General features: G+C 40.6%; 1 protein-coding gene across 1 annotated transcript in view; it reads right to left on the bottom strand.

Moving 5' to 3' along the window:
* LOC120538737 (spectrin beta chain, non-erythrocytic 4-like) overlaps positions 1–26,049 on the bottom strand; it is a 461,881-nt gene that overhangs the window by 372,768 nt on the left and 63,064 nt on the right. Inside the window, exon 3 of the mRNA XM_039768162.1 lies at positions 2,041–2,189. The gene's annotated coding sequence lies outside the window, so the exon portion shown is untranslated. The remainder of the gene's footprint in view (positions 1–2,040; positions 2,190–26,049) is intronic.

The raw sequence follows: 26,049 nt of genomic DNA, 5'->3' as shown, positions 1-26,049 counted from the left end.
AGAACAAAGTCATCAGTGACCTGACCTGACAAAAAGGAAACAAGTGTGAAGGGAAAGGGAAGCCCTGTTCAGAGAGACTACTCTAATGTTGCTTTACTGCACAGATAGTGGAAATCTTTAGCATTCTTTATTTTTCTGCTACTGAAAATAAAAGGCAGTTGCAATGGAAGAAGCAGGTAACTGGCTCTATTATTATTTCCCACTATACACTGTCTAAATGTCATGGTTTGGTTTTGCATGATTTAATTTGTTATCTTTTAACATCTTGCATGCTATTATTTAGTTCTTTCTATCGCTGTCATTTTGAGAGCAGTCATAGTGCTAGCTCCTGCATTTCTGGAAGTGTGGCTTCTTGGGTCATCAACTGCGGTAATTTGTATGACAAAATAAAGAGTCAGCTGGGGGTTTCTTTCGTTATACAATCTGTGGATACAAACGCCCTAAACAAATAATTAGAAGAAATATTTTCTTATAGTACATCTCAGTTTTGTTTGGTTCTTTGCCTCTTGTTAGGATTTGGTTGTAAAGCACTGGTGAGCATTTTGATATCTTTGTAATACCAAACTCCATTACCAAGTAGTTTAATTCACCCTCCTCAACTAGCAGCCCTCAGCACAACATGCTTGTCATTCACAAACTTCTATGTGTCCTCATATAAGGTGATCTCTTCCTATTAGTCTTGGTGATGGAAATCTTTCGTCTTTGGGCTGAAGTCATTAACATGGTATCTCTTAGCTGAAGATGTGACCTCTGGAGTCCATCCATCCATCATCCAACCTGCTATATCCTAACTACAGGGTCACGGTGGTCTGCTGGAGCCCATCCCAGCCAACACAGGGTGCAAGGCAGGAAACAAACCCCTGCAGGGCGCCAGCCCACTGCAGGGCACACACACACACACACACCAAGCACACATTAGGGACAATTTCGAATCGCCAATGCACCTAACCTGCTTGTCTTTGGACTGTGGGAGGAAACCGGAGTACCCAAAGGAAACCCGTGCAGACACGGGGAGAACATGCAAACTCCATGGAAGCCAACCCGGGTCTCCTAACTGCGAGGCAGCGGCACCACCACTGCGCCACCGTGTCGCCCCTCTGGAGTCTATGATGTTAATAATTTATTGAACTGTTTATATTAGAAGTTTGAAAGGAAATCCTTCCTAAGTGATTAAATAATCTACACTTACAAAAGTCAGTACTTTTGTTCTTCTTTAAATAACTGTATATATATATATAGTGATAGATGGCCGGGGTCCATGCCTGGCTGGGACACCCCTTCACCACATCTGCCAGGGGGAAAAGGGTGGGAAGCCCAGCATCTCCCCCTGGATGCTAGATGGCAGTCTCCCTGGGTTGCAGTGGTGCCTCGGACTCCCCCAGGGCTGCATGGAGGTTGGAGTTCTGTGCAGCTTTGTGCGGTTCCGCAGGCGCCACCAGGGGGTGCTGCAGTAGGAGCTGCTGGCCCCTTTTGGGCAATGGTTTCGCCTCACCCGGAAGTGCAGGCGGATGTCGCCAATGAAAGGGAGCCAGCAACCACCACTCGGGGACCAGAGTCGGGTGAAGGAGGACAAGCCCCACCCGGAAGTGCAATTAGCAACAGGTGATCAAGCACCTGGAGCACTTCCAAGTGGGGCTGTAGATGTGTCCAGGTTGGCTCCAGGATTCATGCAGCACCCCCTGGTGGTCACCCCAGATCCCCACAGGTTTGTGAAGAACTTCATCTCCCATGGAACCCTGCGGGAAACTGAGGCACCATCGTCAACCAGGGAGGCTGCCACCAAGCATCCCGGGGGAGGTACTGAGGACTCCATGGCTGCTCCCCCAGAACATAAGTAGATATAACTAGAAACCCAAAATAACTGTAAGGAATTGTCTCAGGTTCCTGAATAGCCCTGTACAAATGGTACACACACAACGAACAACAGATATCCGTTTGGATATGTAGTTAAATCACAAGTATTCTGGCCTTAAAAGAAAAAGAAAGGTATGCCCTAATTATAGATTATAGCAAGAGGATTAGATGTGGAATTGTCCTTACCCTGTCTGTATCTTGTAGAACTGTTTACAGCAAATCCAATTGACTTGGTGAGCAGACTGCGTTGAAGTGTAAACGTCTTCATTTGCCTCTTTAGTTTACAGACATCTCTGCCTGTAGCACTTAAACTCAGAAAGTGTCACTATGTAGTCCTGCACGAAAAAGTAAAGCATCTATTAATATTGAGCAATCAATATCAATGGAATCAGAAAGTTTGCTCTCATTGTTTTTTTACATACAATACTTCCTCTTCATTTTTACATATAATCTTAATGCCACATAAAAGAAAAAGATATGGATTATTTCTGAGGCAGTTGAAATCTTTGCTTAATTTATCCAGCAGTTTACACAGCAGGAGGGTCAGTGCATTAAATAGTGCCACCTGAGGCAAAGCACATTTTTATTGCTTACTGCTCCCCAACATTTATACAATTATCCACATAAATACATATTGTGATACAGGCTGCATTATACAATACTAAAATAGAATGCATTATCAGAATAAACAACAAAATAGTAAATACATACTATTCATAATATATATTATTTTTGAAAACATGAAAAAAATTAGCTTAAAACAGTAAAACACACAAAACAGGTATTAAAAACAATAAAAATGTATAAACTCTTCATCGCTTTTGCTTGACCTAAAATACAATTTTTTTAACTGAGTTTTGTGATGGCAGAGGGGAATGGAAGGAGAGACGGAGGATAAAAATGGATGGTTGATGGAGATGAAGGCAGGATCGTGAAACACCAGGGTGCGGAAGAGAGGAAGCAGGCATCCAGGAGGACAGCTCCTTGGAGAAGCGTAAGGCCAATACTCAGGGGCTGAAGAGGGCCACTTGGCTGAGTATTTTGCAGGGGAGCTGGAGTGGCCAGTTGCTCACTTGTTTAAGGCAGAGGAATGGCAGCAGGAGGAGTGGAGGTTCAGTGTAGTGCCCTGCTGAGAGCCATGGAGCAGCAGGGACACAAGCCTGTGGAAAAAAGTTGGATATGCCTTTTGGTTGGGGATCTACTTGGCTGCAAGATCCTGTGGGGCATAAGCAGAAGAGACATCAGCTTTTTAGAAAAGAAATACCTGGAACTAAGATTTTAGAACTGATTACTTCCATAGGATTTGTAACCTCGTTTTATGGGATATATTTATTAGAACCTGGTTTTAACATTCACAAATTTCACTTTTTGGTATGGACTATTTATTTAAAGAAGAATAGAAGCACTGCACTATGCAACACTGTTTGTTTGATTGATTTTTAATAAAAGCACTAATTCATTTTGCACTTACACCTTGGCTAGATGTATGTGTCCTCATTTGCCTGGCTCATTTTGGTTATCACTAGGTGGCAGGCCCCCAAATGAGCTAACCAGCACCATCACACACCTGGTCAGGGCACGGACTTTAAACTTAGGTAGGGTAATCCATACACACACACGTCCAAACAGCTGTGCAGAAACAGTGCTTGGATGCAAACAGACAGCCTGTAGGTAATCAGTACATTGTAAATCAAGTATTGAAGTTACAACCGATGAAACCGTTATTATTGGCAGGGGCAAGAGCTGCCCTGCATTACTTTAGACAAAAGCCATTCAGTCAGCAATCCCAACTGTAAGGTGCTTAAAGGCATTTGGCATGAAATTGAGTATTTTATTCTGTAAAAACTGGCTCTTAAAAGACAATTAAATGGTCAAAGCAATCCCTCAAAGGCTAAGAAGGAGCATAAAGAGCTACCTCAAAGAGAAAATAAAAATCTTAGATCTTTTGGAAAGTCTTTATTCCCTAAACAATCAAAAATAAATTAATCCAATTGTATCACTCAAATGTTATAAGTCGCCTTTGATAAATGCATCAGCCAAATAATAAGTAACATTAATAATAATAATAATAATAATGTATAACAAAGTTGAAACAGGGGCGGCACGGTGGTGCAGTGGTAGCACTGCTGCCTCGCAGTAAGGAGAGCTGGGTTTGCTTCCCGGGTTCACCCTGCGTGGAGTTTGCATGTTCTCCCCATGTCTGCGTAGGTTTCCTCCGGGTGCTCCAGTTTCCTCCCACAGTCCAAAGATATGCAGGTTAGGTGCATTGGTGATTCTAAATTGTCCCTAATGTGTGCTTGGTGTGCGAATGTGTGTTTGTGTGCTCGCTCTGTGGTGGGCTGGAGCCCTGCCCGGGGTTTGTTTCCTGCCTTGCACCCTGTGTTGGTTGGGACTGGCTCCAGCAGAACCCCGTGACCCTGTGTTAGGATATAGCGGGTTGGATAATGGATGGATGGAAAGTTGAAACAACTCAAAATCCAGGGGATTTCAAACATTTCATCAGATAGAGTGCTTGTTATAAGTCAAGTCAAGTCAAGTTGGGGAGCATGCACTGGTACAGTGCTTTGCCGCACCTACTACATGACGAAACAACTTCGGATCCCGGTTGGCAACCCCCCAGCCAGACACGCGGTCCAGTTCCCACCCTCCGGAAATGACCCTCCATCTGCCGTAGCCAGGTGTTATGTGGGTGACCCCTTGGCCTGGTCCAGCCACTCGAGTCCCCAACAATAAGGATCTTACGAGCAGGGTCACCCTCGGGAAAATGTGCCACATGGCCATAGTGCTGTAACTGACGCTCCCTCACAATGCAGGTAATGTGCATTATACAATACTAGCAACCGCTCATTCGACACAAAGTCAAACCAATGGTACCCAAGGATTTTCCGGAGAGACACAGTACCAAAGGAGTCCAGTCTTCATCTCAGGTCACTGGATAGCGTCCATGTCTCGCAACCATATAGCAAGACAGGAAGCACTTGGACCTTCGTCCTTTTGCACAGATATCGGGAGCACCACACACTCTTTTCCAGCGACCTCATGACCCCCATGCTCTCCCAATCCATCTACTGACTTCACAGGAAGAGTCATCAGAGACATTAATGTTGCTGCTGAGGTAAACTTCTTGACACAGTCAACACTCTCTCCGCAGACAGACACACTGCTGATGGCCGTGCCCAAGATGTCATTAAAGGCCTGGATCTTGGTTTTTATCAGGACACTCATAAGGCCAGACACTCAAGACTCCTCACTCAGTCTCTCCAGCGCCCCGATCAGAGCCTCCATTGACTCATTGAGTCAGCAAAGTCAAGATCCATGAATTGTTCTTCATCAACAGATGCCCCACAGCCTCTGGACCCCACGACCTTGCCCAACACCCAGTCCATACAAGCATTGAACAGACTAACAGCAAGAACACACTGCTGACGAACCAGCAACCTCGATGGGATGCCAAAAACCCTCAGGATGTCCCACAGGGCAGCTCAATCAACTGAGTTGAACGCTTTATGAAAATCAACAAGGCTGCAAAGAAACTCTGCAGATATTCAGGTTTGCTCACCATGAGAACCCTCAGTGCCAGGATGTGGTCGATGGTAGACTTCTTAGGCATAAAACCAGACTGTTCCGGCCGCTAGAAGGTGAGCAAGTGATCATAGATCCTATTGAGGACGACCCTAGCAAGGACATTACTCGGGACCGAGAGCAGTGTTATCCCACTGTAGTTGCCGCAATCCAGGCGATCACCTTTCCCTTTCCAGATAGGGACGACAAGTCCCATTTTCCAGTCAGTTGGGATGATGCCAGTCTCCTAAATGGAAGCAAAGATTGCTTGCAATGCCAGGAGTACAGCCTTACCAACAGCCTAGAGAAGTTCACCCCGGTTACCACAGATCCCTGCAGCCTTTCCTCCTCTCAGCTGGTTCACCAGTTGTGCAATCTCATTGAGATTTGGTGGTTCACAGCTAATTGGAGGATCAGCCTTAAGAACTGTGGACCCAGAGATATCCAACGTCCTAGCCGGAGGATCAGCTTTGAACAATTGTTCAAAGTAGCCAGCCCAGCAGGTCACAAGTGCAGTGTCATTAGTAAGGACCGTTCCATCAGCTGCCCTGACTGCGACTCTCCAAGGAACAGATTCAGATGTGCGTAATGCTTCGATTCCTCTGTAAGCATGATGTGGGTCGCTAGACCACAGATGGTGTGTGATAAGGGACTATAAAAGTGCACCAAACCAAAACGGTGATATCACACCAAAAACAGCATATTGTTTAGGTATGGTCCTGCCTAGACTGAATGTTGCATTCGATGCCATGCTTTCATTGGAAACCAAGCTGTTAAGGTGTGATGGGGGACCCAAATCAAAATATGCATTGTTGAAAAATGGTTATGTCTATTATATTTTTGTCATGAAATTTTGTATTTACATTTTTGTTCATACAATTGGAAATACAGGCTTCATGAAGTTTCAAGAACTTCACTGGAGATTCATTATGGGAGGGCCAACATGAAACACAACAAAAACCACACATTACTTCAAAACAGCGGTGTGGATTGAATGGGGCTACATAATAATAGGTATTTTTTTGTGTCTGTGCTGAGTTGCACTTTGTTTTCATCATCCTGTTTACTATCATGTATGTGTGTGTAAGTAAATGTTGTCCCCATAAGTCAAATGGGGAAAGACGATAAAGGGAGACCGTAACCCCAAGACAGGAATTTCCCGTTTACTCAACCAATTACATCCGGGACATTCAGTTTTTAAACAAGAGGAGCAGAAAGGAAGAGAGAGGTGAGGAGATAGAGAGAGAGAGAGAAAGGCAAGGAGAGAGAAAGGAGATCGAGAGAAGAAAGGAGACACTTTACGCATTCATTTTCCAACTCATCACTGCGTAATTCCACTGCTTGCTTTTTCAGTATCTGGATCATCATCACGACAACTAGTGCAGAGAAACCCCGGGGTTTGGATTTCTATCAGCCACTGCCGAGGACTTACACGGTGAGGTCATTTTGTATTTTCAGGAGGAATCAAAATATCACTTCAGCTAATATTCAATTATCGCCGAAATTATTTATCACATACATTTCAACTGCTGTTTATCATTAATCTGTGTTTGTGTTCTGTGTTTATTCATTTATTGTTTAGGGGCAAGGGAAGGTTTTCGTAAATATTATTATTGAATATTTGTGTGTATATATATATAATCATTCACTGGTGTCTTTGGGATAGTGGTCAATTGTATGCACATATATAGAATTGTGTATTTGTCAGCCCTTGTGTGTGTATATATATATATATATATATATAGATTTATCCACTGTCAATACAGTATATTTGCACTTGATTTTACATTTCTGACTTGTAGTGCCTGTTATTTCATCGTTTGGGGGAAAAAGGACTATTTGTAAGGAGTACGGCTTGTTATTAGCTTGAGAATCCTCAGGTTAGCCAAAGCAATAGTCTTGATAGTGTAGTTGCCGGTGTGGGTAAAGGGGTTAGCCGTTACAGGATGTCCATGAAAGTTTGCATGTTGCACATTTTACTTGATTTACCCCTCTCTCTAATACACAGTTTAAAATTACAAATCAAACGATTCAGACGTGATTAAAGTGCACTTTGCAGACTTTCATTTAATGGTATTTCCACACATTTCGGCCACACCATGTGGCCACACCAGCTAGAAATGACAACACACTTTCTAGTTGGTTCCCCCATTTCAAGTTACCATAATGTTTGGGACAATTGCCATCACAGGTGTTTGTGATTCCTCAAGTGGGATTCATTGCTTCAAAAGATAGGTTAGCTTGCTTCTACCCTTTGGAGTCTGTAATTGCCACTTTTCAACATAAGGACAAATGCTGTTCCAATAAAAGTCAGAAAAGCCATTATGAGGCTGACAAAGAAGAAGAAAATTTGAGACATTGGTAAATCCTTAGGAATACCTAAATCAACTGTCTAGAATATAATTAATAAGAAAGAACACACTGGTGAGCTCAGTAATCACAAAGGGACTGGTAGGCCAGGGAAGACCTCCATTAGTGACGACAGAAGAAACCTCACTATGGTAAAGAAACAGCCCCAAAACGCCTATGCAACAGATCAGACACAGTCTTCAGGAGGCAGATGTGGATGTGTCAGAGAAGACTATCAGCATAAAACTTCAGGAACAGAAATACAGTGACAGCACTACAAGATGTAAACCACTATTTAGACACAAAAGCAGGATGGCCAGATTATAGATTGACTTCAAAGAGTCTGTAGATTCAAAGAGTCTGTGGGCAAGAAAAAGATGAACCAGCATAAGAGCGATGGCAAGAACAAAGTGTGGAAATGAAAAAGAACATGCCCAAGATCTAAAGCAGACCACTTCATCTATTAAACATGGTGGTGGGGTCGTTATAGCTTGGACATGTATGGCTGCCACAAGTCCTGGCACACTCCTCTTCTTTGACGACTGAACTGCTGACAGTAATGGCACAATGAATTCTAAGGTGTACAGAAACATCTTATCTGCCCAAGTTCCAGTAAATGCCTCTAAGATGCTCCAAACGTACTGCTAAGGAAATACAGGAGCTTTTCAAAGCTAAAAAAATGAAAATTCTTGAATGGCAAAGGCAGTCACTTGCTTTAAATCTAATTGAGCAAGTCTTCCATATGCTGAAGAGAAAACTTAAGGAGGCAAGCCCCCAAAACAAGCAGGACCTGAATATGGCTGCATTAGAGGCTTGGCAGAGCATCACCAGAGAAGATCCTTAGAACCTTGTGATGTCTATGAATCGCAGACTTTGAGCAGTCATTGCATGTGAGGGATATGTGACAAGGTCCTAAATATTACTGTGTCCTAAATGTTATGGTGCCCTGAAATGGGAGAACCTAGTATAAAAAGTGTTGTCATTTCTACATGGTGACCAAAATGTCTGCAAATACCCTTAAAGTAAATCCTGCAATATGCACTTTAATTACATCTGACATCTGAATTGTTTGATTTGTTATTTTAAACTGTGGAACAAAGAGGTAAATCAAGGAAAAACGTGTCCCAAAAATTATGGAGGGCACTATATAAAAAGCTAAGAGTACAAGCAATCATGGAATGTCAGTGAATGTGGGTTTTTGCTGTGTAATGGTTTGTGCCTCGTGCCTGATGCTACTAGGATGGGTGACAACTCTCCTATTAATGTAAAATTGAAGAAGGATGTCCGATGGAATACAGTAATCTCTCGCTACATCGCGCTTCGACTTTCGCGGCTTCACTCTATCGCGGATTTTAAATGTAAGCATATCTAAATATATATCACAGATTTTTCCTGGTTCGCGGATTTCTGCGGACAATGGGTCTTTTAATTTATGGTACAGTGAACCCTCGTTTATCACCGTTAATCCGTTCCAGACTCTACCGTGATAAATGAATTTTCGCTAAGTAGGATTCTTTATTTATAAATCGAATATTTTCGCAGTTAGAGTATAGAAAACCTGTTTACGACCTTCTAAAAACGTTTTTTAACATAAGTTTTTTTTTAATCCCCTTAAGTGCCTGTCCAAAGTCGTACAATGTCAGCCCGAATCTGTACCGCTAAAGACGGAGCACTAAATAAGCTATAGATGAGAATAAGCAAGCACCATCTCCCCTGATATTTACTACGCGGTGAGTCATTTGTACTCCATCAACATTAATTATTTCCAGAGACATAATTTTGTCTATTTTTCCAGCGCATCGCGCACAAAAGCAAGGGAACGATGGGAGCACCAGAACTCTACTCGCATCATGTCGCTTCGTACCTCAAGCCACAAGTAGTAAGTCTGTAATAAGCGGAATACCGCTACGCTTTGCACTCACGGGACGGAAGGACAATGCCGAACGCTTTTGTATAGTAGATTATTGTACTGTACATTTAATTGCACACAACCACTAACCTATGAAGGCATGACCTCAGTAGGAGAGTCTTCAGAGGTGGTGCAGTATCTTCAGCAGGTGCGTTGTTGTCTTCTTCCGCTGAAGGAGTACTAGGAGTAGGCAATGGGTGTCTGGGTGCGCGGCTGAAGAACATCTTGATAGGCAGTTGCTGGCGCGGTCTTTTCACATGCGTGAGGAGGTTTTTTGTAGGGTATTGCCATCTTTAATCATTATCCAAGAGTTTCACCTTCTCCTGGATAGTAAGCATCTTCCTCCGGCGCTTAGTTTTATTGTCAGAAGGCTTAGAAAAAGCAGCACGTTTAGGAGCCATCGAAGGGCTTAGATAAAAGTTCTCAGAAAGTGCATGCGTAGTGATGTAAGCGTGTATGAGACAAAAATCGCGATAGAGTGAAGCCGCGAAAGTCGAAGCGTGATATAGCGAGGGATCACTGTACATGCTTCCACAGTTTGTTTGCCCAGTTGATTTCATACAAGGGATGCTATTGGCGGATGGCTTAGAAGCTACCCAATCAGAGCATGTATTACATATTATCTAAAACTCCTCAATGATATAAGATATGCTTCCCGAAACAGTGCTTAATTGTTTGCTTTTCTCGTTCTCTATCACTCTCTCTGACATTCTCTGTGCCTGACGAAGGAGATGTGAGCAGAGGGACTGTTTGCATAGAGGCTGTTTGCTTAGAAAATACGGACGCTCCTCTAAAAAATGCTGCCTTATCGCGGTGCTTCGGCATACTTAAAAGCTCAACAGTACTTTTGATTTTTTGCTTTTCTATCACGCGCTCTCTCTCTCTGACATTCTCTGCTCCTGACACGCATTCTTTGAAGAGAAGATATGTTTGCATTCTTTTAATTGTGAGAAAGAACTGTCATCTCTGTCTTGTCATGGAGCACAGCTTAAACTTTTGACTAAAGAGTGTTATTTCATGTCTAGAGGGCTCTAATAATGTTATCAGTGTGGGGGAGTTTATAAGGGCTTAAAATATATAAAAATAGCCATACAAACATGTTTTCTACTTCGCGGATTTTCATCTATCACGGGGGGTTCTGGAACGCAACCCCCGCGATCGAGGGGGGATTACTGTAATAAACTGGATGACAAATTAAATATCACATCTTCTTGCAAATGTAAAATAAGCAGAAATAACAATAAAGCTAACGCACTTAATACATTTTACAGTTTCTGCCATTAGTGAAAGGACACCAGCAAAATAAAAAAGAGGCTTTTATTTATTTATCTATTTATTCATTTAATCTGTAAATACATTTTACATGATACAGCATGACGGCTGCTAAGAGCTGCCTCAGGCTCCACCCTTACTGTACTCCTCCTTTTGCATGCCATTGGTACCTGCTCCCTCCAATCTGTGCCTGCTGCAGTGCAAAGTTCATCAAGAAGCAGTCACATGACTGAGGTGAGGAAAGAGAAACAAACAAAAAGAAATTCTAATAGTGGTGCTGCTACATCATTTTTTGCATTTCCATGTCTTTGCACCAGCTTTCTTCTTGGGCTTACTTTGCACATTTTGAGATATTCTGAATTTTTTACTTTTTCCACTCAGTGCCTGTGCTACAATAATGAAAGGTTAGGCTCCACATCCCCATGACTCTTCTAAAAGAGAAATACCCTTCTAAAAAAGAATGCATACTCTTAATAATTTTGTTTCAAATGTAAACTTCATTTAAAGGTTGTGGGGATACAAAGTCAGTACCTGCAAACTTGCAAAAGGATGGATTGGGCTCACAAGATGTAAGGATGATTGAAAAGTAACAAATGTATTTGCTGTGTAAATGATATATTTACTAGGCATATGTATTGAAGACAGTTAATAGAATAATTAAAAAATATTTACTATCTCTTGCCCTACGTGTATCTCCAGTGCCTTAGCTCTGTATTTGCACATGTGAATGTCTCTTAACTGGTGCTCCCTCTGTGAAGCGCATTCCCGTAAAGCCTGCTTATCAGACCCTGTCATTATTTTGGTGTCAATTTTCTCACCTCCTGTCCGGTTTTAAACTTGCCGTCTTTGAAGGCAACTCTCTCAGCATGCCTCATACGTTTTTACTCCTACTTTTGTGTCTCACACATTCTTTCTTCCTGTATTGTCACATCACCAAATCCAAACTGATCAATCACACCAAAGCCAAAGCTGACCATTCAGATTGCTCAGGAGGTCTGGACACATAGAATATCTATTATCTATATAATAAAACACTAAGGTCTATTTATTCCAGTGTTCTTTCATGCAAATTGACTTAGAAGATTACAAGGTTGTTTCCATTTTTCTTTAGTGTAGGACCATTTACTAGTGCAGTTAGTCAGCGATGAGGACCAAATTGTCTCGTTTATTGGTTGCAATCCATTACCCCGGCCAATAGGCCACAGTGGTTCCCTTACAAATTCATGTGTCATGAGTTTCATTTTGATTTAATTGTAACTGTGATCAATTATATTTTGCTATGTCGTGACCTTTTAGAACAGAATATAAAGTCATTATCAGTCAAATAACGCAGAACACCTGCCAGCACACCAACACTAAAAGTGTATTTTCCACACAAACACAGTGACTGTTGGTAGTCGCAAAAAGGACACCTTATTATAACTTGTTAGCAGTTAAGGTACACAAAACGTTGTAGGACAGAATAAAAGCCATTATCAGTCAAATCTCAGATCAAATCTATTTATAAAGCACATTGCAGCTTCACCAATGCATTGTACAAAGAAAAAAAAAAAAAACGGAGACACAAAAACACTGAATGAACTATACCCATTATGACAAAGGTGCTATACTGGCGCCTGACCCGGCACAGACAGACAAGGGAGGCACACTGACAAAACAAATAAATGTTTTATTTCTTTTTCTTTGCCTGTGGGCAGTGCCTTCCCCATTCCCACAGGCACAACACAGTCCTACAAACACGAGCACCAAAACACAACAATACTTTTCTTATTTTCCCTCCACTCCTCTCCGGGAAGCTTAGTCCCTCTCCTCCCAACTCTGGCTCCTGGAGTGGTGGCTGCTTGCTCCTATTATATCCCACCCGGAAGTGCTCCAGGTGTTTGGTGACCTATTTCCTGCTGCACTTTGGGGTGTGACAGAATAATCGCCAACACGGTGTCACACACGTCTGCATGGGAGGCAGCTAAAGGGCCTGAGTAAGGAAATTTCCGAGGCATGCTGGGATGTGGCAGAGTGCACTGACTCTATTTCTCCCTTTCCTGTAGACCAGTCACGGGAGATCCCACCTGGCTCTCTTGACGTCACTTCCGGGACCGAGCCTATGGAAGAAGACCTTGCCAGCTCCGGCCCCTGTGATGTCACGTCCAGGCTTGAACCAATGGCTGAGGACCATGAGCCAGATCCCTATGATCTCACTTCCTGTCTTCCCGTTTTAAAAACTGCACCTTTTCCCTATTCCCTCAGTTCTGTTTTGGACCCGGTTGTGTGTGCAACAATGCAGCATTCATTTAAAAAACGACTTTTGCAGCCAGGAAACCAATTATACGGGTGGCTGCCCCAAACCTTTCTATGACTCTGTGTCAAGCTTGTTACAACGGGCTCAGGAACCACTGCAACACCCCCTGGTAGCACCCCTGGATCCCAAAAGGGTTCTCCCATGGAGCCCTGTGGGAATCCAAGGCACCACTGCCACCCAAGGGGGCTGCCATCTAGCGTCGTGGGGGAGGTACTGTTCTGACTAGGCTTGCTCCCCCAGTCCATACAGTGAAGAGGCGTCCCGGCCAGACAAAGGACCCTGGCACAACAAAGACAATACAATTTGGTCTCCAAACCCCAAAGCTTAAAAGAACACAACAACTTCCAGGCCATAGCAAAGCAAACACAATATTCAGTGTCACCAAAACAGATGCGTCTTTAAACAAGGTTTAAATGTCGGGATCATGGAAGCAGTTCTAACAAATAAAAGTAATTTATTTCAGAATTTTGGAACATCCACTGAAAAAGCTTGATCCCCTGTCCTTATAAGTATAGAATGTGGCAAAGATTAGAGAAACTGGGGGGATGAGCTCAATGTCCTGGAGATGAGGTGATCTGAAATATATAGAGAAGGCGGATTATGTATTGCTTTAAAAACAAAATGAAGCACTTCAAACATTATAATGCAGAGCATCTGCCAGAACACCAACACAAAATATCTTACACGCACACATGCTGACCTATAATATACTGATGGTGGCCCCAAAGAGGACACCGCATCATAACTTGTTAGGTATTCTTGAGGAAGAAATTAGATTAGATCATGTCCCTCAGTGGAACAATGGCTACAGTCTGCAGCTTTGCTCTAAGGATAACACGATGGACTCAATGCTTTGTGGCTGCCTTTCAGCATAGCCACAGAAGCTATCACAGCTCTGTGGTGAAAATAAAAGTGGAAATGTGTTCAAGGTATCCTTGAGTCAGACATTTCAGATTAGCTGTAGGGGAAGAAATGACAAAGAAAACAAATGTTCTGCAAAGAATTACACTTTAGTGTCCTCAAATCCAGTGGAAAATGGCAAAATAATATTGGCCATAATACACTGTAGATTTAGCAGTCCTTGAAAGCTTATATTTTTACTTTAGAATACACGCCGTAGTCTCAGAATGCAGCTGCTATCCCTTCAACATCATTAAAAACTGAAGAGCTAAACTGAAATAAACAAGCAAGATAGATGTTGGCACAGTTTTTTTTTCCTGCAAATGAAGAAGAAGCTGAAAACCTTTGTAATAATGCATTCTGGCAGATGTCCACCCGGAGGTAGAGCTCGGCACACTTTTTCGACTGCTTCGATCAAACAAACGACACAACATGACCACAGGGCTTTGTCAGGCAAAGTCAGGATACATCTGCTTCTGAGCTTGTTACAGAGAGACTGCACCGAGGCAGGCGGAGGCAAAAGTCTCAATCATTTGATTATTTCAGATTTGCACATATTATAACTATTTAGAATTATTTTCGATCTATGGTGTGTAATGGACTATCCGTGAGGCAGACCACAGTTTGTGAGATGCAAGAACACTGGAGCATCACAAAGATACTCCTGTCTGCTTTTCTCTTCCCTCTGTTCACCTCCGACTATAAATATAATACCAGGTCATGTCACTTGCACAAATTCTCAGATAATTCTACACTTATGGGGTGTATTGATAAGGATGATGAGACAGAGGAGAGGAGTTAGGGGGAGAACTGTGTTTCTTGGTACAAAGAGAATTGTCTACATCTTAACTTCAGCAAAATCATGGAACTGCTTATTGAATTTCACCACACCAAAGAGCCTCTGTGTCTGGTCACTATTCAAGGAGTGGATATAGAGGTGGTCTACTCCTACAAGTACCTGGGGGTCCACATTGGGATAGACTGGTCTCAGAACACAAAGGAACCATATAAGTAAGGGCAGAGCAGGCTCTTTTTCCTTAGGAGACTGCATTCCTTTAATGTGGGAAGTGACATCCTCTACATTTATAAATTTTCTATGCTGTGGTGTGCTGGGCTAGTAATATCATTTCAAGAGAGGCCCACCAAATCATCAGGCTAATTAAATGGCAAGCTCAGTTATAGGACGCACTCTGGACCCCCTGAAGGTAGCAGAGGAAGAGAGAGTGAAGAACATTATGAACAATGTGTCACATCCCCTCTCTGAGACATGAATGCTGAGGACTTTCAGACAACAAATTATTCAGCAGAAGTGTGTCAAGAAATTAAACTCACCTTCACTGAAACTGGGACTACCAAGTCAGAAGTTTTCTTTCTTTTTAATTTTCTTCTTTGTTCAGAGCAAAGTGTATGTGTATATTTATTTATTTATTTACTGTGACATTAGAGGTCGCTGTCGCTCCTCCACACCCACAGACAACACGTCCAGACACCAGGTAAAAAGCACTAGAAATATTTTAATTTCTTTTCTTTTTAATAAAGTGCCCCAAAGCACCTCCACCACCATGAAAAATACACAATAATAATCAACAATAAAGCCTCCTCTCCTCCCAGCAGCTCTGCTACACTTCCTCCCAACTCTGGCTCAGCTTGCTGGGTTTCCCACAGTCCTTTAAATAGTCCATGACCCGGAAGTACTCCTTTCCTCCAGTCCATGTGTTTCACTAGCACTTCCGGGTCAGTTGAAGATTCATATTTTTCTTCAGCCCGGACATATTTCTGTTCTTCCTTCCCCATCACTTGGGAGTACTTCCGGGCTATAGGGAAAATAGAAATCCCTGTGTCTCCCTGCAGCATCACCCGATGGCACCCACGGAACCCAGCATGGCTATGAAGCCGCACTCCATCTCCCATGATGCTCTGCAGGAATCCGGGGCACCTCCATGCTGCAGGAAGGACTCCATCTTGCGGTCTGGATGTATTGGCTGGGATAAGCTGACGGCCATCTCTCACATTACCTATTTATTTATTTATTTATTCAAAGAGCTTCAATAAAAGGCCAAATTTCCCTGGGGTACAAATAACTTTCTATCTAAATATCTAAAGGTCCAGGCCTGGTAGTTTTCAGAAACTTTGTAGGCCCTAACACCTTTTTGATGTGCTTTATAAACACATCAAATGCTACTTACTGTGCTAAAACAACATGTAGAAATCATTAATTAATAGTGTTTTATTAACACCAAGTCTTGGAACTCCATCTCCTGACCCTGAAAAACTTGCATGCAGATTATGTCATTTATACTCATCAGGATTATAAATGGAGCACAACTTTAGGCTAAAACCTTCAATCAACACATGGCCAGGACAATGATTTTAATAGGATGTACTAAAAGAGAAATCAATGTAAATGTTCTGTATTTTTTTTAAGATCACCTAATTACTCATTCCAGTGCAAATGCCACCAGCACCCTGTAAAAGTCTGTTTTACCGTAAATGTTAATAAATTGCAAGGCCAAACTTTAAGAACAACAGATGAAGACTTTATGCTTGATTTGCTTCATCCTTGAATATATTTCACATGATATGCTTTAGGATCAGGTGAAACAAGAAAGTATTTCTGCTCCTAATATAACTAAATAAAGTACCTAACATATTATATAGTATACATGTATATATATTTATTATTTAAATAAACTGTCTGACTTTTTTGTCATTACAATAATGGCTTTAGAAACCAAGTATGCATTTATATATTGCAATTTTTCCACCATATCCTAAAAACCTGCAAGTTAGATTAATTGGTGACTCTTCTGTCAATCTACTGTAAAGTACACAAAATAAATATGCAATGATATAAACTTCACATCCACACTACTGCATTTTTTGTTTAAAAACACAACCAAAAATGAAGACTTGTGAAAACTCTCTCTAGAGACACATACTTCTGCAAATGCTGGTTCAGCATTGTGAACAGGCAAAAACGTAGATGTCTAAAAACCAAAGCTCCAGTTACGCTCTGATTTAAATGTGCTTATTATGTAGTCTTTCCCTGATTAGATCCTGCTCATTAACATAAATCTCATTCCCTGATAAGTCATCCTTCACAGAAGAAAATCATATTCCCACATAGCAGACACAGAAGAGTTGCTTTCCATAGTGCTTGTTTTGCAGCTTTATACATATAAATTGTGTTTTGTGCAGATTGAATGCTGTGTATGTGCACAAAAGGAAAGCAATTTACCAGTCACTACAGTTTTGCAGTAAATTTCCTGGCCTGTGACATTACAATCCCTTCAGCTATTTTTCCGCAGACACGCCCATACACAGTGTAAGCAAACATCTACGTATTATTCATTTTCGTTCATATAAGTATGAGCACAAATACTTTCATTAATGATATAAAAACGCTAGCGTAGACGGATATCAATTCCGTTTAAAAATGCTGTTTTTAAATGAAAACGTAGCAGTGTGGACATAGCCTAAGACAAACTGACAGGTTGGTATATTTAACCTACATAGAATGAAAGTTACCTAGAAAGCTTTGCAATACAAATTTTTGTACTTCTAGTAATTTACTACACAAGTACAGTGGTACCTCGGGTCACGACCGTAATTCATTCCAAAAATGGTCATAACTGGAACATATTTTCGTTCATATACTGTACTGTAATAGACTGCAGCTCGATAGCCATGGGAGGCGGAGTTTCGTATTAAAGCATTTAACCAATCACATTTCAGCCATCATTTGTTGCCAGACAGAGAGGCTTTCACAATCCGTTGTGTAGGCACTCTAACAAAGAATAAATGTCAATTAACCTGTTCCTTCAACCAATCAGATTTTGAGTTGGTGTCAGTAGGGCCCTCTAGCAGGCGTGTGGCAACGTCACCGTATTCAGACCCATTGATTGGATAGAAGCTGATATGAGAAACTTTACGAGGCCACTGAACGCACCACAAACACTCCAAGCGAAAGATCGTCTCGCGCACTACGGCCAACTCTATGGCAGGATTCTGGACAATATTATTTGCCAGACCCAGACCAGATTTCAAGACCATGAAAACCTGATGTTTGTCACGCTCCTCGAGCCCCAGAAGTTTTGGGAATACAAAAAAAATTTCCCGCATGCAGCCTTCTCCAGTTTAACACTAGAGCCACGGAGTGCTTTTTGATCTGCCTCAGCTAAAAACAGAACTGACTATAATGTATGCCATGGATGATTTTTTAGGAAAATCTCCCACTGATCTCCTTGACTTCCTTCATCAGAAACATCTGAATGAGAGCATGGGGCAGCTGTGTCACATTGGTATATTTGGCGGTGAGCATTCTCATGTATACTGCTTCTGTCGAGCGGACATTTTCATCCCTAAAGCAAATTCAAACTTATGCCAGAAATACCATAAGGTGGGTTCGCCTTTCAGCATTAGCTTCGAATGCAATAGAAAGGGACATTTTGATGGAAATGAAGCGCACGGATAATCCGTTCGACAGAGTAATTGAACTGTTTTTGAGAAAAGAGAGAAGGATGGATTTTGTTTACAAATAATCCAAATTTGTGGTGAGTAAAATGTTGCGATTTTCCTAAATAATATTGCAAGTTTCAGAGTTATTATTGATGTTTTTTATGTGATGTCGCGGCTGTGGCTGCAGTAGAAAGGAACTTGTTCACCCCGGTTTGTCTATTCAATAAAGGCATTTATTGTGGCTACATTTATTGTGGCTTTTATATATATATATATATATATATATATATATATATATATATCCCGATCTACATACTGTCAAATAAACGAACCACACGCCGTGATGCAACACAAGAGGCTTCGCCTCTAGCGCTGACGTCTGAGGTTCGATTCCTGACAGGGGGGTGCAGTGAGTGTGAGTGAGCTCAGAATTAGGGCGAAACACATGCCGCCTATTGTTTGCATTATTTGACTGTAAGACTATTTCAATATATTCAATATACAAATCAGAGCTTCCCGATTCATTTTACCCTCGCACCCCCTTGGTTTGAGAAGAACTATGAAAAAATATGAGGTTAATGCAGAAAAACAGATCACCAATTGAAGCTTTATGAATAATGGATACTTTATTCACCATCAATAATTGTTTTGGAAAAACCTTACTCAGTGTAATCCTCCTTCCATTTTCAAATTTTTTCGTGACTACCTATGATTAAATGAACGGTAAAAAACTAAGAGCGAAGCGATGGTCACTTATTGAGGCAGGCAGGCAACAGCTCAATAGCTCGCAGGCTCGATGTGGTGCGCGTCAAGTCGCTCTACAATGCGCGATGAGAATCAGAACTTGAACAGATAGATCATAATACCCACGCAGCACTAAGTGCACGTAAGAGCGGGAATCATTCGTTTTAACAAGCAGCGTTTTGCACTGATACGAAACAGCCTGCCAATTTAATTATTTAGGAATGAATAGATAAATTAAGATTTTCTACAAATGTTTTTCATTTTTCTTCCTCGATGGATTCTGGCACCCCCAGCAACAGCTGCTCGCACCCCAAAGGGTATATATATATATATATGTGTGTGTATATGTGTGTGTGTATATATATGCCTTCGTCGAATACTGTATTCGCGAGATACAAGTTTAATGAGAAGACACGAGGTGTAAACGAGACTTTGGATCACTTTGTAACGGAGTTAAAATTGTTGTAGCGAGAAACTTTTAAGTGCTGGGTCTTAGCTGACATTAAATAAAGCCGTGGACATCACAACATCACACAAGAGAGCAGCTCACGTGAACTAACTAAACGCAGTATGAGTGATCACTTCCATGCATCAAACCTGTTCAAAAAATGCATTACACAATTGACAAGGTGGGAAAAGAATATGCTCCGAGCTGAGCTCCACAGCTAACGCAGTCTTGCGGAAGCAACTTCGTCACGCTGCCACTAAATACTCATAGAAAAATCCACAAGTTAATACACACACTGTCACTTGAGTTTCTCCACACTCAATGTATTACTCGCATCCCCGTTATACCCTCTGATTTCCCATTTCAATTCAAATGCCTCCAATTTCCAGTAAGGCTGTGCTTCGCGATGACAAGTAATAAGTCTCAGGGACAGACCCTACAAAAGGTTGCCATTGATTTCAGGCAAGATTGCTTTTCTCCTGGACAACTACACGTTGCATTCTCAAGAGTGAGCCCGCGTAGCTTTGTCATATTACAACCAGAGTGCTGAACTGACAACGTGCTATATAAAGAGAACTATAACAATCGTAATAAATGAACAATAAAACTGCGGAGAACCCGTGGATTAAATAAAAAGTCAGCTTCCTTGGCAAAGCAAGGAAAAAGGATGGCCTTATATGTCGTTCGTTTATAAGACAGCAGAGAAGCTGTGTAAAGGCTGCTTCACAAAAAACCAGCGGAGCGCCTTATATGAGCAGGCAGTCAGCTAAAGAAGGGAATCAATAAATATCTATAATCGTAATAAACAAACAAAAAATAGCATACATGCCGCGGATTAAATAAAGGAAATGGGTACCTGAACAGTAAAGTAAGTCTCAAATAGTTACACAATAACTATAGCAATCGTAATAAACGAACAATAAAACAGTACAGAACCGCGAAGCAAGGAGAAACGACGGCCTTATATGGCGTTCGTTTATAAAGCAGCGGAGAAGCTGTGTGAAGGCAGCTACACAAAAAAACAGCAGAGCGCCACACTCTGAATGTATTCCTGGCATCACCGTTATACCCTCTGATCTCCCATTTCAATTCAAATGCCTCAAATTTCCAATAAGGCTCTGCTTCGCGATGACAATTAATAAGTCTCAGGGACAGACCCTACTAAAGGTTGCCATTGATTTGAGGCAACATTGCTTTTCTCATGGACAACTATACGTTGCATTCTTAAAAGTAATCTCAGTGCACAGCTTGGTCATATTACAACCGGAGTGCTGAACTGACAACGTGGTATACAAAGAGATCCTTAACAGATAGTTATTGGTATATTTTCCCTCAGTTTAAAAAGGTTTTCTTTTCTTCTTAATAAAAATTTAAAACCAGTTCTTTGTCGCTGTGAAGCATGGTGATTTTGCTATATATATATCTATATATATATATATATATGTATATATATATATATATATATATATATATATATATATATATGTATGTGTCTGTATGTATATGTATATATATGTGGATATGTACTGTATATATATATGTAGATCTGTATATATATGTATATATATATTTGTCTGTGTGTATATATATGTGTGTGTTTGTATGTATGTATGTGTATATATTGTCACAATAACGAGACATGAACAGATAAAGGTTTGGGGCAGCCACCCGTGTAATATGGTATCCCGGCTGCAAAAGTCGTGTTTGTCACAATAATCAGCACTGAAGTGCATACAACGGAGTCCAAAACAAGACTGAGGGAAATGGGGCAGGTTTTTAAAGGGGAAGACAGGAAGTGAGGTCATAAGGATCGAGCACGTGGTCTTCAACCATTGCTTCACAGCCAGACGTGACATCAGAGGGGCCGGAGCTGGTGAGGTCGACTTCTATTGGCTCGGTCCCGGAAGTGATGTCAAGAGAGCCAGGTGGACTCCCCCGGGAATGGTCTACAGGCAAGGGAGAAAAAGAGTCAGTGTACAAGCCACATCCCGGCATGCCTCCGAACTGCTTTCACTCAAGCCCTTTAGCTGCCTCCCATGTGCATGTGTGTGACAATATATATATGTTGATATGTGTATATATATGTAGATCTGTATATGTATGTGTATATATATATATATATATATGTAGATCTGTATATGTATGTGTATATATTATATATATATATATATATATATATATATATATATATATATATATATATACACACTGTGTGCACAATTATTAGGCAAGTTGTATTTTTGAGGATTAATTTTAATATGGAACAAACACAGTGCTATCAGTCAATCCAAAATGTTAATAAACCTGAAACCTGAATGTTTCACAACGGAAATGTGAGTGTGAACATCATCAGGGGAATACATATGTGCACAATTATTAGGCAACTATTAGTGTGCAGATTTATTATGCAACTAAAGGAAAAATGAAAATTTTCCCATCTCACTTGTTTATTTTCATCTGTTATAGTGAGAATAATAAACAAACACCTCAAAATTTACAAATAAACATCTCTGACATTTCAAAAAAATAAATCAATCAATCAATGACCAATATAGCCACCCTTCTTTCCAATAACAGTCATAAGCCTTTCCATTCATGGAGTCTGTCAGTTTCTTGATCTGTTGACGATCAGCTTTTTTTGAGCAGTGACTACAGCCTCCCAGACACTCTTCAGAGAGGTGTATTGTTTTTCTCCCCCGTAAATCTAGCGTTTAAGAAGTGCCCACAAGTTCTCGATAGGGTTTAGGTCAGATGAGGAAGGGGCCATGTCATTATTCCTTCATCTTTAAGGCCTTTACTGGCTGGCCACGCAGTGGAGAACTTCGATGCAAGTGATGGAGCATTGGCCTGCATAAAAATCATGGTCTTTTCCTGTATCACTGTTTGAAGAAAGTGTCTTGAAAAACTGGCAGTAGGTTTGGGAGTTGATTTTGAGTTCATCTTCAATGCAAAAGGTCCAACTAGCTCATCTTTAAAAATACCAGCTCATACCAGTACCCCACCTCCACGTTGGAGTGGAGCTCTGTGCCATTACTGATCCACAGGTCCATCCATCTGGTCCATCAAGAGTCACTCTCATCTCATCGGTCCATAAAACCTTTGAAAAAATCTGTCTTCAGATATTTCTTGGCCCAGTTTTGACGTTTCAACTTATGTTTCTTGTTCAGTGGTGGTTGGGTTTCAGCCCTCCTTACCTTGGCCATGTCTTTGAGCACTGAACACCTTGTACTTCTGGGCACTCCAGGTAGGTTGCAGCTCTGGAATATGAAAGTACTGGAGGATAATGGGTTCCTGGTAGCTTCACGTTTGATTCTTCTCAAATCTTTGGCAGCTAATTTGCATCTTTTGTTCTCAACACGTTTCTTGCGACCCTGTTGACTATTTGCAACAAAATGTTTGATGGTTCTGTGATCACACACCAATATCTTAGCAATTCCAAAAGTGCTGCATCCCTCTGAAAGACTTTTACAATTTTTGACTTTTCAGAGTCAGTTAAATCTCTTTTTGGCCCTTTTTGCCTGAGGAAAACTAGCTGCCTAATAATTCTGCACACCTTGATATAGGGTGTTGATCTCCTTAGGCCACACCCTCCCTCATTACACAAATACACATCACCTGGCGTGCTTAAATCCAATAAGCATTCAAGTTAATACAGCTTGGAGTTGGAATATACGCATTAAAAATGATGATATGGTCAAAATACTCACTTGCCTAATAATTGTGCACACAGTATATATATATATATATATATATATATATATATATATATATATATATATATATATATATATACTAGCAGAATACCACGCCGTCGCAGCTGAGAAGTAGTGTGTTAAAGAAGTTATGAAAAAGAAAAGGAAAAATTTTAAAAATAACGTAACATGATTGTTAATTTAATTGGTTTGTCATTGATACGAGTGTTGTTCTGATATCTATATATATATATACATTGACGGGGTTGTATAAAATAATTTAAACACTGCTTAATACTAAAATACATAAATACAAAAGCAATTAGATGAAATAAATGAAAATGACTTGTCTGATAACAATGAGTTTACTGCACAACAAAGGAGAGCGTTACAGCTCTTCCAAAGGAGCCTCTTCAGGTGATTGTGAAGCACTGCCGTTGTTCTTCTTCTGGCAGTCTTCAATCCAAATCCCTAAAGCAGATTCCATCCAGACAACTGCCTTATTATATCCACTTACAACTCGTTTTGCACCCTGGTTAAAAGGACACTGCGGCCGTAGATCTTATATTCCTTTCCTACTTTTTAAATAAAAAGAATCGTAGCCTTCAACAAATCCAAAACGCGTTTACCTTTTAGGCAATCATTAACATCTTCGCTTGCACTTGGGCACAGCCCTGAAGCAGTAGCAGGAGCAGATCGTTTGGAGCCATAATGAAGGGCTTGACTATGCACAAAGATAAACACAAAAGAGCACAAAAGTTAACTCTTTACACAGCGAAACACGTTGATGCTGAATGAGCGAGACGAGACTTCCTGGTTAACACTGCATTCAGCACGCAGGAACTTAACTGCGTGCTCTGATTGGTTAGATTCTCAGCCATCCACCAATAGCGTCCCTTGTATGAAATCAACTGGGCAAACCAACTGAGGAAGCATGTACAGGAAGTAAAAAGACACATTGTCCACAGAACCCGCGAAAAATCTGCGTTATATATTTAGTTATGCTTTCATATAAAATCCACGATAGAGTGAAGCTGCGAAAGTCGAGCGCGATATAGCGAGGGATTACTGTACAGGTTAAAATTTTTTTTTGTTCTAGCTAGCACACGAGTCATATTCCAAACAAAGGTCGTATACCAAGCAAAATATTTCGACTCTAAACAGGACGTATGCCAAGTTGGACTTATTTCAAAGCAGATGTATACCGAGGTACCCCTGTATATCTATCTATATCTATAGCAAAATACCCGCGCTTGGCAGTGGCGAAGTAAAAAGAAAAGGAAACATTTTAATAATAACGTAACATGATTGACAATGTAATTGTTTTATCATTGTCATGAGTGTTCCTGGCATATATATATATATATATATATATATATATATATATATATATATATATATATATATATATATATATATATATATATATATATATATATATATATATACATATACATATACATACAAACATGTGTACATATATACACACACACATATACTATGGGGTGCCAAACAGGCAAATAAATTGATTTTGTGAATATATAAAGTCGGCGTCAGAATATATAAAGTCAGAACTTGTATATATAAAGTCATCGTCGGCATACATAAAGTCAAAACTTGAATATAGAAAGTCAGCGTTGGTATATATAAAGTAGAAACTTGTTTCTGAATATATAAAGTCAAAAGTTGAATATATAAAGTCATCGCTGGAATATATAAAGTCAGCATCGGAATTTATAAAGTCATTCCTGATTATATAAAGTCAACATCGGAGTATATAAACTCATTCCTGAATATATAAAGTCAAAGTCAAAATCTATTGATTGAAACGACTCTGAACTGAACTAAGTGAACAAAAACATATTCAGAAAAATAAATAAAAAAAACACTGTTCGTTTAATGTTTTGAAAATGATGCATGTGCCCTGCCCAGGATTGGTTCCTGCCCTGCGCCCAGTGTTGGCTGGGATTGGCTCCAGCAGACCCCCATGACCCTATGGTCGGATTCAACGGGTTGAGAAATGGATGGATATTCCAGCACTTACTTTATATATTCCGACGCTGACTTTATATATTCATGATTTGACTTTATATATTCCAGCGCTGACTTTATATATTCCAATGCTGACTTTATATATTCCGAAATATTCCAACGCTGTCTTTATATACTCAGGTTTTGACTTTATATATTTGGGAATGACTTTATATATTCAAGTTTTGACTTTATATATACCGATGCTGACTTTATATATTCAAGTTTTGACTTTATTTATTTCGACAGTGACTTTATATAATCAAGTTTTGACTTTATATAGTTAAATGTATATCCAAATTCGAGCTATTGAGCTGTCGCCTGCCTGCCTGAATAAGTCACCCTCGCTTCGCTCTTACTTTTTTACTGTTCATTTAATCATGGCTAGTGGCAGAAAAGTTATAAAATGGAAGGAGGATTATACTGAGTACGGCTTTACCAAAACAATTATTGATGGCGAATTGATTATTCATAAAGCTTGAATTGGTGATCTGTTTTTTCTGTGTTAACCTCATATTTTTTCATACTTCTTCTC

The sequence above is a fragment of the Polypterus senegalus genome, chromosome 11, assembly GCF_016835505.1.
Source record: "Polypterus senegalus isolate Bchr_013 chromosome 11, ASM1683550v1, whole genome shotgun sequence".
Lineage (NCBI taxonomy): Eukaryota > Metazoa > Chordata > Cladistia > Polypteriformes > Polypteridae > Polypterus > Polypterus senegalus.
Note: the sequence above shows the minus strand (reverse complement) of the source record. Positions and strands in the feature narration are given on the sequence as shown.